This window comes from Lactuca virosa, chromosome 7, assembly GCF_052849685.1.
Source record: "Lactuca virosa cultivar CGN04683 chromosome 7, Lactuca_virosa_CGN04683_v6, whole genome shotgun sequence".
NCBI lineage: Eukaryota > Viridiplantae > Streptophyta > Magnoliopsida > Asterales > Asteraceae > Lactuca > Lactuca virosa.
The window spans coordinates 278445846-278458790 of NC_136432.1; the positions used below are offsets into that span (position 1 = coordinate 278445846).

General features: G+C 34.1%; 1 pseudogene; it reads right to left on the bottom strand.

Annotated features, from left to right (window-relative positions):
* Positions 1 to 7430: 7430 nt before the first annotated feature.
* On the bottom strand, positions 7431 to 8108 carry LOC145123555 (auxin-responsive protein SAUR71 pseudogene; annotated as a pseudogene).
* Between the last annotated feature and the right edge of the window lie 4837 nt (positions 8109 to 12945).

Consider the following 12945-nt stretch of genomic DNA (forward strand, 5'->3'; position numbering starts at 1 on the left):
AACATCATGAATGAAACCACGGCGCGTGGTATGATGGAGGCTCTGTCAAATATGTATGAGAAACCATCGGCGGCTAACAAGGTGTTCTTGATGAAGGAGCTGTTCACTACAAGGATGAATGAGGAAGGCTCAGTTACGGTTCACATTAACAATCTAAATTCAATTCTGTCCAGATTATCATCTGTGGGAATTAAATTTGATAATGAGACTCAAGCTTCGCTGCTACTAGCTTCTCTACCTGATAGCTGGTCCGGAACAGTTACTGCTGTTACGAGTTCCGTGGGGACCAGTGGTATGACTTTTGAAGGGGTTAGAGATTTGGTTCTAGGCGAGGATATCAGACGCAAGAATCAAGGTGGATCTTCCTCTTCTGATTTATTAAATGTCGGAAGAGGTAGAGGGAATAGCAGGAATAGTGGGAGCAGTGGGAGTCGGGGAAAAAGTTCTTCTAGAACTTTGAAGAATGTGAAATGCTGGAACTGTCAAGAAGTGGGACATGTTAAGAGTCAATGTCCAAAGAAAGAATTGAACATTGCTGATGCTGAGAATTTTTCTGGGGATGATGCATTGTTACTCAGTATGGAAAGTTCTGTAGACTCTTGGGTCATGGATTCAGGGGCTTCGTTTCACGCCATGGACAACGGGGAAACGATGGTGAATCTAAAAGAAGGAGATTTTGGGAAGGTACGGTTGGCAAATGACGAGATGGTTCAAGTAACGGGCATAGGAGATATTGATCTGGTTACTTCATTGGGAACTACATGGAACCTGAAGAATGTCAGGGTGATTCCGGAGCTGAAAAAGAAATTGATTTCTGTTGGTCAGCTGGATAAACAAGGACTAGAAGTAAGGTTTGGTGGTGGTAAATGGAGGGTGGTCAATGGTAATTCGGTGATTGCTCATGGTATAAAGTGTGGGTCATTGTATATGGTTGAGGTACCTGCTGAGGGAAGTATGACCGTCTCTGTTAAGCAAGACAAAATCTGGTTCGCTAAATCTACGGCTAAGAGAGTTCATTTTGCAAACATGAATTCTGGAGCCAATGGGATGTTAGCTGAACGAGTCGGAAAGTCTAAACCAGTCAGGAGATTCTGTGACAGTGGGAGCACGGGGCGTGTTCCGGGTACAGTTATAAAGAGCCGTTGGGTTTTGAAGACTAAGACTGAAAAATTCTCTCCTGTTGGAAGTTTGCTAAGTTTGGAGAGTGTTAGTGGTCCTCGGTGTATCTCTGGATCCGGTGGAGTGTCCAAATCGGTTGAGACAGAGGATGAGTCGGTGGCGGGATTAGCCACGGTTGAGTTGGAGCTAGTGGGAGCTTCAACTGGCCCTTCTTGTACTTGATGATGAGGGGCGGCTGCAACTAGAGAAATGAGACTAAGTTTAGCTTGTTCTTGGGAACAGGAAGCTTGGAAGACTTGTCTGGTTTAGAGATTACTGAAGTGACTGAGGAATGTTGCTAGAGTTGGATGGTAGAAAAAGCCTGAGTTGTTCAAAGCCCCAAATGGGAGATTGTTGGGTAGTTGGTGTCTTTTCCAACTCACAAAGCAATAAAAAGGGAAAAGCAAGTGGCAGACAAAGGAATGTGGAACACCTCATTTGGAGGAAAAGCAAAGGAATGCATCCATTCTTTATTTCCTTAAGCATCGGCTCTTTGCCTATAAATAGAACATTCATCATTCATTTGTAGATGTACCAACTTGTACTGTAATATTCTAGCAATAATAAAATCTCTAGTTGCGGCCCGTGGATGTAGGATTTGTACCAAATCCGAACCACGTAATATTCTTGTGTTCTTCTTGCTTTATTTTCTCGTTTCGTTTGTGAGTGTGTGATAGTGTGTTTCCGCTGCGTGTACCCGGTCCGATTCATAACACTTACTTTCATTTTTTGTTTTGTTCGGTCAATTGCAAGAAATAACTGCATTCCCTTTATTTGATCAAGTTATTTCCAAATGTATGATCTTGGTCGGATTGCTTATGTCTGAAAACATTGGCTTGATTTTTTTCTTGCCATTCAAAATTTACTTGTCTGTGAAAAAGAGATGAGCTACAAAGTCAATTCAAACAAGTCTTCCACAAATATATTGCTAAAACAACTTTCTATATTTCTTTAATACATAATTGCATGTATAACCAAAATAGAAATTCATTTCTGATTTTTTTATGTTATGTGTTCAATCGTATTACAATTATCATTTTTACTCATCTTAATATAAGTAAAATGCAACTATCAAATTCATTCATCTTGATAAAAAAAATACAAGTAAAATAAATTATTTTATCTGGCAACATATAAATTCATTTCAGTGAGTTTTACTCTATTAAATAATTAACTTATTAATTATACTATTAAGCTAAAATTATATTTATAATGTTATTTATTTATTTTTAGTGGGTTTACTCTATCCCTATGAATATGTTCGGATATCCAAAACTTCAAATACCTTCAATTAAACTTTATTGAAATGTAGACTATCCCTATGAATTGAGTTCGGAAAAATAACTAGTTCATGATCTGAAATGGTTTGAAATCCAAAACCGATTCAAAAATGAAATTTGTTCGGTTTAAAACATAATCGTCTCTAGAAACTAATTTCTGAAAGAAATTATTCTCACTCGTCGCTTAGCGCGGGTAAACAGCTAGTGTGTGTGTGTGTGTGTGTGTGTATATATATATATATATACACACACACAACTATCCTACCACACAGGTAAGAATAAGTTAGGAGACTCACTTGATACTGATGACTGATAAATCTCACTCCCGAACTGTCGTAACTAGATTCCGCCTAATAAACACAACAAGTAACCCTAATCAATTAAGGTCATTAACCCGACGTACATGTCCAAATCCCACAACTACGCCCCTGAAGGGCAAAAAGATCATTTTTCCCTTCCATGGTCCAAAACCCTCAATCTTTTAACCAAAAGTCAACAAGTCAACCTTCTTGGTCCGTACGCGGGGCGTACATCTCGAATCAGCGAAACGGGGTCGGGCCTGGCTACACAGGACGTAGCCAGGAGTATGTCCAGCGTACTCTTCCTGGTCCCAAAACTCTAACTTTTATATCTTAATCATATAAGTCACTTATTCCAACTTCATATCTGACCACTATAGAATTTCTTAACCCATAAAGTCACCGACTTTAAACCTTTTCATGGCTAGATAGGGCTCAAAACACAAAACCTTAACTTTTACAACACTCAAAGTCACTTAACTTATGCATGGGCCAAAGGAAACGATCAAGCTACCATATTTATGAATCAAGGCACTCTAAAACATCTAAAATGACAGCCAAAATGCTTTGGAGTACCCCATACTCACAAAGGTCCAAGCTTTAGGACAAAAAGTTTATAAATATACATCTAAAGAGATCTAGAAAGAACATCACCAAGGTATGGATTTTATACCTTCAAAAGATGCACAAGGTAATGTAGTTTCTGGATCCACAAGCTTGCATGCAACACCACATTCTTCAATGGCCTTCTTCTTAAAAAAGAAAGCACCAAAATCATTAAAAGCATCAAAATATTCACACACAAGGATGTAACTCGAGATTAGGGTTTGGAATGAGTAGATGTTGTCTCTAGAAGGTCCAAGGGAGGTATAAGGTTGTTTAAATAGGGAACAAACCCTAAAATTTAGGGTTTAAGGTCTGAGCTAGTACGCCTGACGTACCACATGTACGCCCAACGTACTAGGGAGAGTCCCGCGTTCCAAGTCTCGATCAGGTACGTTGCGCGTACCTCATGTACGCCCAGTGTACAAGCTAAAATGCAACAATTCTTGACACAAGGACCAAAGATGTAAATACCCGAAAACCGGATGTTACAATTATTGTTGTGCGCTTGTGTCGTTTCTTTTTATTCCTAATGCATCGTTAACCTATTTGGGCCAAAAAAACTAAACATTGCCTAATATAAAATATGGGGAAAAATTTAGGCTCTAGATTTTAGTGGACCCTGTTCATGGGCACATTTTGAACTTTCTTTGGGTTGACCCTGCTTTTGAATATATATTGTTGCAATAAGTTATCTAAAATAAAAATTGGACGAAATTATGTTTACACAATTTGCTCAAACATATATCAACCAATGTTTAAAAAACTGGTTCGAACCAGTTGGATAAACAATCGGGGAAGAGAACGGTTCAGCTAGCATCGATTTTATGTCTATTTTTGGATCGGAACAAAACAACCAATTTTGATAAAAACCGGTTGAACATGTTAAATTGAACCGTTACGAGTCGGTTGAACCTCTTAAATTGAATAAAAACACATTGAAATGAGGCATTTGGGATAACAAACTTTAGTGATCTTTTTGACATCTATTTAGACTTCTCTTATCACTGTGTACATATTTTATTTGATAACCAGTTGCATTTCATCTTTTATTTGATAACCGGTTGTAGATGAATTCTTTATAATTCTAGAAAATGAATATGTGAATCCTTTGAATATGAGATAATGATATAACATTAGACTTGATTTTTAATGTTTATCTTGACCAACTTTATAAACCATCAAAATGATAAAGACCTCATGTGTATTTGATATTTTATAAGTTTTTTTTTCTATAGTTTAAGTGATGTGATTTTGTTACTAAATAATAAATAATAAATGTTATAAAGTTTTTTGATATGTTGATATTCATCTAAAACAATATTTTTATTTAATATTATACTTTATGTTTCTTTTTTATGTATTTAGATTGATGTATATATGTATGAAGGAAAATAAAATAAAATAAATAATCTAGAAACCGAGTTGACCCGCCGGTCGAACCGAAAACCTATCACCAGACCGATTCAACTAAAAAGTCGGTTTTTAAAATATTGATATCAACAATACTATGAAATAATTATCATAATATTAAAAGAGAATTTAATAAAAACTTATTAAAACTCATTAACGATTTTTAAATTAGAAGAAATGTGATTATACACATTTATGCAAAAGAATTAGATGTTTTTACCAATTATGTAGTCGTGTTTCAATTTGTTACATAAAGTTATAAAGTTGTTCGCACTTAAATTGGAAAAAATATTCAGCGTTCCGCATAATATATGTAACTAACATAAGATTTATAAATTAATAAAAAAAATTACATTAGGATAAAAACATATATATTATGATTGTATATTCATCAACCAAATAAAGATATTGTTTTTTCTTTAAACAGTTATGGAATAAAGTGTCTAGACAAAAATAATAATAACTTCCAGATGTAATCCGCATTCACGGGATTGATTTACAAATTTCCTTAATAAAGGTTTCCAGCTCTTCCATTTTTATGATTCCTTCCGTACCATCACATTATTATTTGAAATTTTAAATCTACTTACGCTACCTACTTTTATAATAATAACTCTTGAAAACCTCCATCAAACAAACACTGTTAAATAAATTGCTATGAATTAATATTTATTTGGGTTAACGTAATAAAATATACACACATAGTATTTGGATAAATTAGGTGGTTGGTCATGAGGTCTGTCAGAACATATTGATTCAATACACTTAAGGCTGTAAACAAACCAAACGTTCAGCGAACTGTTCGTGAACCGTTCGACGGGAATTTCGTTTATGTTCGTTTATTTAATAAATGAACGAACATGAACACAAATTCTCGTTCGTTTAGTTAAACGAACGAACATGAACAATGATCTTGTTCGTTCAATTATGTTCGTGAACGTTCGTTTATATTGTTCGTTTACGTTTGTTTATGTTCGTTCATATAAGTTCTTTTAATGTTCATATATGTTTAATTGTATTTGATTACATTACTATATTATATATTCATTTATGTTCATATATGATTGAATTATGTTTGTTTATCTTTGTTAATTTATGTTCGTTCGTTTTTGTTCGTTTAGCATGTTCACGAACATAAATAAAAAAACATGAACAATGCAATTTGTTAAACGAACGAACATGAACAACAAAACTCGTTCGTTTATCCGTTCGTGTTCGTTCATTTGTTCGGCTAACTTAAACGAACGAATATGAACAAGCCTCGTTCGTGTTCGTTCGGTTCGTTTACGGAGTACACTTATCAAAGTCACTATATATTTGATATTCGTACTCTATCGGTCTGTTTTTGCAAACCACAAGGACAAACCGTGTAATTTTGTCTAGTATTTCATTTGTGTTTGGAGTCACTTATGTTTTATTTCATTTAGTCTTTTATCTTTTATTTGTATTCAATAGATCAATATTTTTTTATGAGTTTTCATTACATTATTATAGTTAATGTGCGACTTGAAATTTGATAACCTGAATAGAAACCCAACCGGAAACAAAGTGAAGAAAAAACTGAATGACAATTTCAAAGAGATAAGTATTTGGATTAGGTTGGGGAACGTTAGGCCTGAAGCCGTTAGGTATGGACCTATTTAGTTATTATGGAGATACTTATATATACTTTCGATTCTGTAGTTGCTAGGATTATGGTTATAAGTATTCGTAGTCAGGGATTCCACTATAATCATTTTTGGAACAACCTAGTAATAGAAGGAGCTCTCCGATTCTTGTCCATAGACGTAGATCACATGGACCGAATCACATTATATTATTGCTTCATTTTATATTTTCTTTTGTTTTTTACGTAGTAGAAGTCATAGAGATTAATAAACAAATTCTAACATATTGAATGTAATAATAAACACTATATAAAGTTCAATACCAGTTATTACAAACACTATATAAAGTTCAATGCCATTTTACCTAGTTAAAACTAAAAACATTAAAATTTATAGTTATATATGTATTAAGTTTACAAAAAAAAAAATGGAACGGCAAATCTAAACTGATCTTAAACTACTTTTAAGTCCACTTATGTCAAAACGAGACTTGAATCATCAATCTCAAGAAGAAAAAATAACATCTAATACCGCTAGTCTATAAGCTCATTTATTAAGTTTTACAAAATTAAATTTCTGATTTTAATAATAAAAGAAATATATTATAAAATAAATAAAGAAGTTTGAAGGGACCGTGCAATACGGAAGTGTAAAGTAGAAACTGGTCGGACGGGCACTTTTTTCAACATTCCTTTTCTCTGTCCAGGTGAACGAGAAACCTCCGGTCTTCGGTTGCTGCGTGCTTACTGCTTGCTATTTTCAACTTTCAACTTTCAAGTCAAGTACGAAATACGAGGCGGAATTTTGTTTCTTTACTGTATCGAAAAAACTGATACCAGACACAGATTTTCCGGTGGATCATATGATTTGTACACGATCATCATCACAGATTCAAAAAGTAAATGAAACGAAATTCAGAATCAGAATTCTTAAATAAACATTGTTATAATCGCCAAATTTAGAGAAATAATCGGTGAGGCTAAAGTTTATGGTTGATTCGGATTATCGAACACCTAGATCGGTGAATACTTGCTGAGTAAGATGGAGAATTCAAATCAGAGAAAATAATATACAGATGAAAACATCGATTTTACTGACGTAGTTGTGTATATACATAGCCAAACTAAAACCGATAACATTTGATTTGATAATTTCTTCTAATCAGCATCAAACGATCTCACCTAACCTCACTATTTGCTTGACAACTGATTAGGATAAAAACTAAAACGAACAAGTATACATACGCTATTACAGGAAATCACCGGAGAAAAGGTCTTGGAGGTTGTCAGACGCTGATTTGCCAGTTTGTAAAGCTTCGAGGACACGTTCGAAGACGAAGACGTGGATGGGGATATGAAGGACGCCTTTTTGTTCGTAGCCGTATTCTTGAGCAGATTTATTGAGAAAATCGATGAAAATCGGGTGGTTTAGAAGCTCGGCGCTCACCACGAATCGTTCCATCTCTTCTCCGACGTACACCGGGAGGTGACCCTCAGGTACGGTGCCGGAGCGTCGAGGCTTGGCCATACGGAAGGATTGGCTTTGGCGGGCGGTGGTGGGGGAGGAACGAGATTCCGACCGGAGGAGAAAGTAAGGAGATGAGTCGGCGACGCGAGAGAGGCGGCGAATTAACTTTTTCATGGTTTATCCTGTCACTTGATGAGATGAAGGAGCCAAGTATCTCTGTGTGTGCTTGTGTGTGTGAACAAAAAGTAGGGGACAGAGAAGTTGTGGGCAAATGCCGAGTATAAATATACAGGTGGTAAGGATGCGCGTACAGGTAGGGGTACCTGCCAGGTACAATTGTCACTTCACACTTTCTCTCTCTCACTATCTCATATATATATATATATATATATATATATATATATATATATATATATATATATATATATATATATATATATATATATATATGAAAAATCATTTGAGAACTCATAGTTTCCCGAAAACCCGAGAACTAAAAGTGGAGCGTTGGATCAAAAAAATGGATGGTCAAGATGCACTGTGACATTTTTGTAAATAAGTTGAAAAATAAAGGACGGGGGCATCAGAATTAAATGGAATCAGGGGCATTTTGGGGTTATAGAAATTGACTCGTACACATTAGTCTCATATCACCATTCCTTCAGATCTCTCTCTCTCTCTCTCTCTCTCTCTCTCTCTCTCTCTCTCTCTCCGCCGTATCTCTTCCCCTCGTCTCCATCCTCCCTCAATCGGTCCACCTCTATGTCCGTCAACAATGAACGTCGGCTACCAATCAACAATCTTTCATATCCAGATCATCGGTGAAGAATTTACGAACCTATAGATTGACAATGTTCGTGTTCACCTTCGATTGCGATATTTGAAGCCCTAAATCGCTTGATTCATGATCATCGATTCATCGAGATCGATCAACAATGATCTCTCAATTTTTTGTAAGCATCAATTTTTCATCATTGATTAGCTCCTGGGATCAAAAAGTCAAGCATATGACCATGGAAATTCATTTAGGTATCGATTCATCATAAATTGGAAGTATTCTTCTAGCTCACTCTCCATCCTCCAATCTCCCTGATTATTTTTAACCATTAACTTCTAATTAATTACATACAGATTACAGACCTTCCTATTTACACTAAAAGTAACCAAATCTCTCTTCATTGTCGTCTTCCACTACAATGACCTAATATCATCGCTCTCTTGTATATCTGGAACTGAAGTTGTCGTCTTCAATTACTGCCTCTCGCCCTTCCCTGTTGATTAAAGATATCAAAATCTAATCGACAACCCTGTCGACTACAAAAGGAGGTTTGGATACTTTAAGGCTACCGATTCTCCTCTTCCGGTAAGTTTTCCGGCGATAATTTGTTGTTTCAATCGTTCGTTTTTGCTTGTTTGTGAGTTTTCCGTCGGCGAGGTTGAATTTTGGGATTGAGGTTTGTTTTCTTCGTAGAAATTGACGGTGTTGCGCGTTAATCGTATGAACTTCTATTCTCTGTTCTTCACTGCCAAAATTGCATCTCATTAGACAAGTTAATTTTTACTCATTGTATCTGATTTGTTTTATGTTTTGACATATATTTATGTATGTTTTAGGTTGCATAATTTTGGGATTGAGTTTAGTTAGTTCTGTAGAAATTTTAGACAGCTGCAATAGTTAGTTCAGGGCCGCTGATGGCTATAATGGGAATGATATTTCCAGCTGTTCTTCATTTTACACATACAGAAATTCATTTTGGGTATTCACAATTAGCACTTACAAGATTCAGTAGTTGTATCATGTTGGTGGCATATGCAAGCTATCTTTTCTTTCAGCTTAAGAGTCATGATTGAGTATTTAGATCCTGCTTTTATGTATATAAACAAAGATCCTGATCAAAGGCGTAAGGAAAAAAATATTTTTTTTCTAACATTTTTTACCTTCTTTTCTACTCAATTACATGTTTCATATCTTAAGTTCTGTAAATATGGTGACATGTGGAACATTAACCATTTGTTAATATTCTAATTTCTAGGGTTTCAAGGTCCAATGTGCTAAAAAGCTAATGTACCTAATGTTCACATGTTGTAATTATGTATCATGTATAAGACTCTATTTCAATAAACCAAAAGATTTTTACAAAATCAGGCACATAGAAGTTAGGATCAAAAGTATTATGAAGGGTAAATAATGGAAAGACAATATTTACCACTAAAACACTAGAGTAAAACTTTAAAGGGCCTTATTGTATTTAGGTGAAATGGAAGAGTTGCCATTGATTCAGAAACTTAATGTTTCACTTTCTTTCACCCTCAAAAACAAGATCAAAGAATTAGAGTCAGAAAATGAATTACTTCGCAACCAAAAGGTGGTGGTGGAGCTGATAACCACCCCAGAAAAGAAATCACCGCAACTACAGGTAAATTGACCATTTTGTCCTTTCCCTATGTATGGGAGCTTGAGAATATATACTGATCTAATATGACATTTTCAGAGTTTAAATAATGGACATGAAAAGAAGGATGAGTTTGAAACACCACATGTGGAGCAAGAAAAGACAAAGGTAAAAAGGAATCTTTGAAAAATCTACTCAATTATAGCAATGTGATTCAAAGTATAATGTCCTCATAAGAAATATTATAATGATGAATAATTTTTATTTTTTTGTAGTAGTTAGAAAACACCCCATCATCCTTAACAAAACAAAAATCACTTACAGACAGACAACAACAGGTATGAATATAGAATGCATGCATAACCAGAAAAAGCATGATAGAATTATTCACACAATCCGATCTTCTATAGAGGTAATATTCATTTATCAAAAAGAATGAAAATTTGCAATATATTTGTACTTATGTTCTTTATCTTTTGCCCATAATAACAACATGCTTACACTTTTTTACCTATAATAGAAATATGTAACTAAAATCTTATAGAATGCACTTTAGCTTACTCGTAATAGCAATATACTTACATTTATTTACCTATAATGGCAACATACTTTTACTTTTTTTTACCAATAATAGCAACATATTATATGAAACTTGTAAAATTTACAACTGTAAGATTACATATTGCTATTATAGGTATATAAAATGTAAACATAATGATATTATGGTTAATAAAGTAAGAAACAACATGTATTTTATAGGTATTAGGTCAAATATTTCTATTATTGGTAAAAAAATATATATAATTACATTGCTACTATTTGTAAAAGATAAAGAACAATGTCTATATTGGTAACAAGAGTAAAGTACATTGCTATATCTTGCAAATTGCCCTTAAAAGGACGATGTATCTGTTGGATTAGGTGTCGAAGCCCATAACTTTTATTGGTATGTATTCGACCCGAGAGTAGCATGTTCCATTTGGGTTGCATATCATCAGGACAATTTGTTAGGATGGACTTTTGAGAGAAGAGGTTATATATGATTTATTAATATATTATAAGTTCTAATATATTAATATGAAGTCATATGTTTTAAATAGTATTGATCAAGAATTAATTTGGAATTAATTTAGTGATCAAAAGAGACTAATTAAAACTATGGGGACTAATTATGGTAATTAGTTATATTTGTATGTGTTGGGCTTATGATCCATGTTGGACCAAGTTTATGTATGGATACATAAAGAGTTGGGACACATGAACCATGGATCATAAAATCCATGGATATGGGTTTGGGTTATACCCATGACTCTTAGAATTCAACACATATAAATACATATGTTATGACCTAAAACCGCCAACCCTAGTCACCCCCTAGTGTGTGTGCATGTTCTTGGAGTTCATGAAGGTTTTAGAGTGCATGAAGATTCTCTCTCAAGTCCTACATTTGTCCTTGATGTGTTGTGACTTCATTTGAGGCTTCCACACTATTGTGGCTAAGTTCTTAAGGCCAAATACATCAAGACTTCCAGCCACACTAAAAGGTATGTTACACTATCTAGTATTTTATGTAGTTTGTATGACAATTGCATGCTAGCTATAGGTTCAATACCTTGGAAACCATTTGCATGTATAATTAGTGAAAACATAGATCCAAGGTATTTAGGGTTGTATGTGCACCATAGGATGTTGTATTATACCAAAACCCAACAGTATTTAGTGTCTACTTGTTTCTTCTTGCATTTGTTTTGTGTTGAAAAATCAAAAGCATTCCATATTATTGAAGACTCAAGACAACATCAAAGATTTAGCATACTGGCTATCAACAACTTCAACTCTTTTGTTCCTACTGCAAAGTACAATCAAAGCAAATGGTGCACCTTATAAGTCTCTACATCGTAATCGCGGTTCACCTACCACATTGTTTGGTAGAATGACACAAGTAAGCTCTTTTTAACAATGTACTTTCATAATTTACGTATTATAGCATCTTACTTTCATTTGTTCCTATTATAGTATTTTACTTTTAAAAAAGTGAAAGTACAATGTTATACTTTGGTAGATTTTTCAAAGTATGATAATGCCTAAATAAGAAAAGAACTGAAAGTGCAAAGTTGTAATAGAAAGAAATGAAAATAGGATTCCCATGTAAATCACAATTACATGTGATTACATGTAAATCACACGTAATTCACATGTAAATCACAAGTGAATTACATATGAGTTAAATACGATTCATATGTAATTTACATATTAATCACATGTACTTCACAAGTAAATCACAAGTGATTCACATATAAATTACATGTAAATTCACATGAAATGTGTTTTTGTAACTTGTCCTCAAGTTATATGAAAAGTCACATTTATGATTTTTAAAACTCATAAGATTTCCATAAGTTAGGAAAAATGAAGTGTCTGATTTTCTTGATTGATTTTAAAGTCTTCCATAAGTTGTCCTCAAGTTATGGAACTTGAAGAGTTTATTCATTAAACTACTTTAAACTCACAGGTTATGAAAATGAAGAGTTTATTTTTCCTTAAATGTTTTTAAAGTCTTCCATAACTTGTCCTCAAGTTATGGAACTTGAAGAGTTTTCATTAAAACTACTTTAAATTCATAAGTTATGGAATTGAAAAAGGTTTTTGAATTGTTCAAAACTTGCCCTCAAGTTTTGGAATTTGTAAAGTTTCCCCCCATGAATACTTTAGTTCCAAGTTAAAC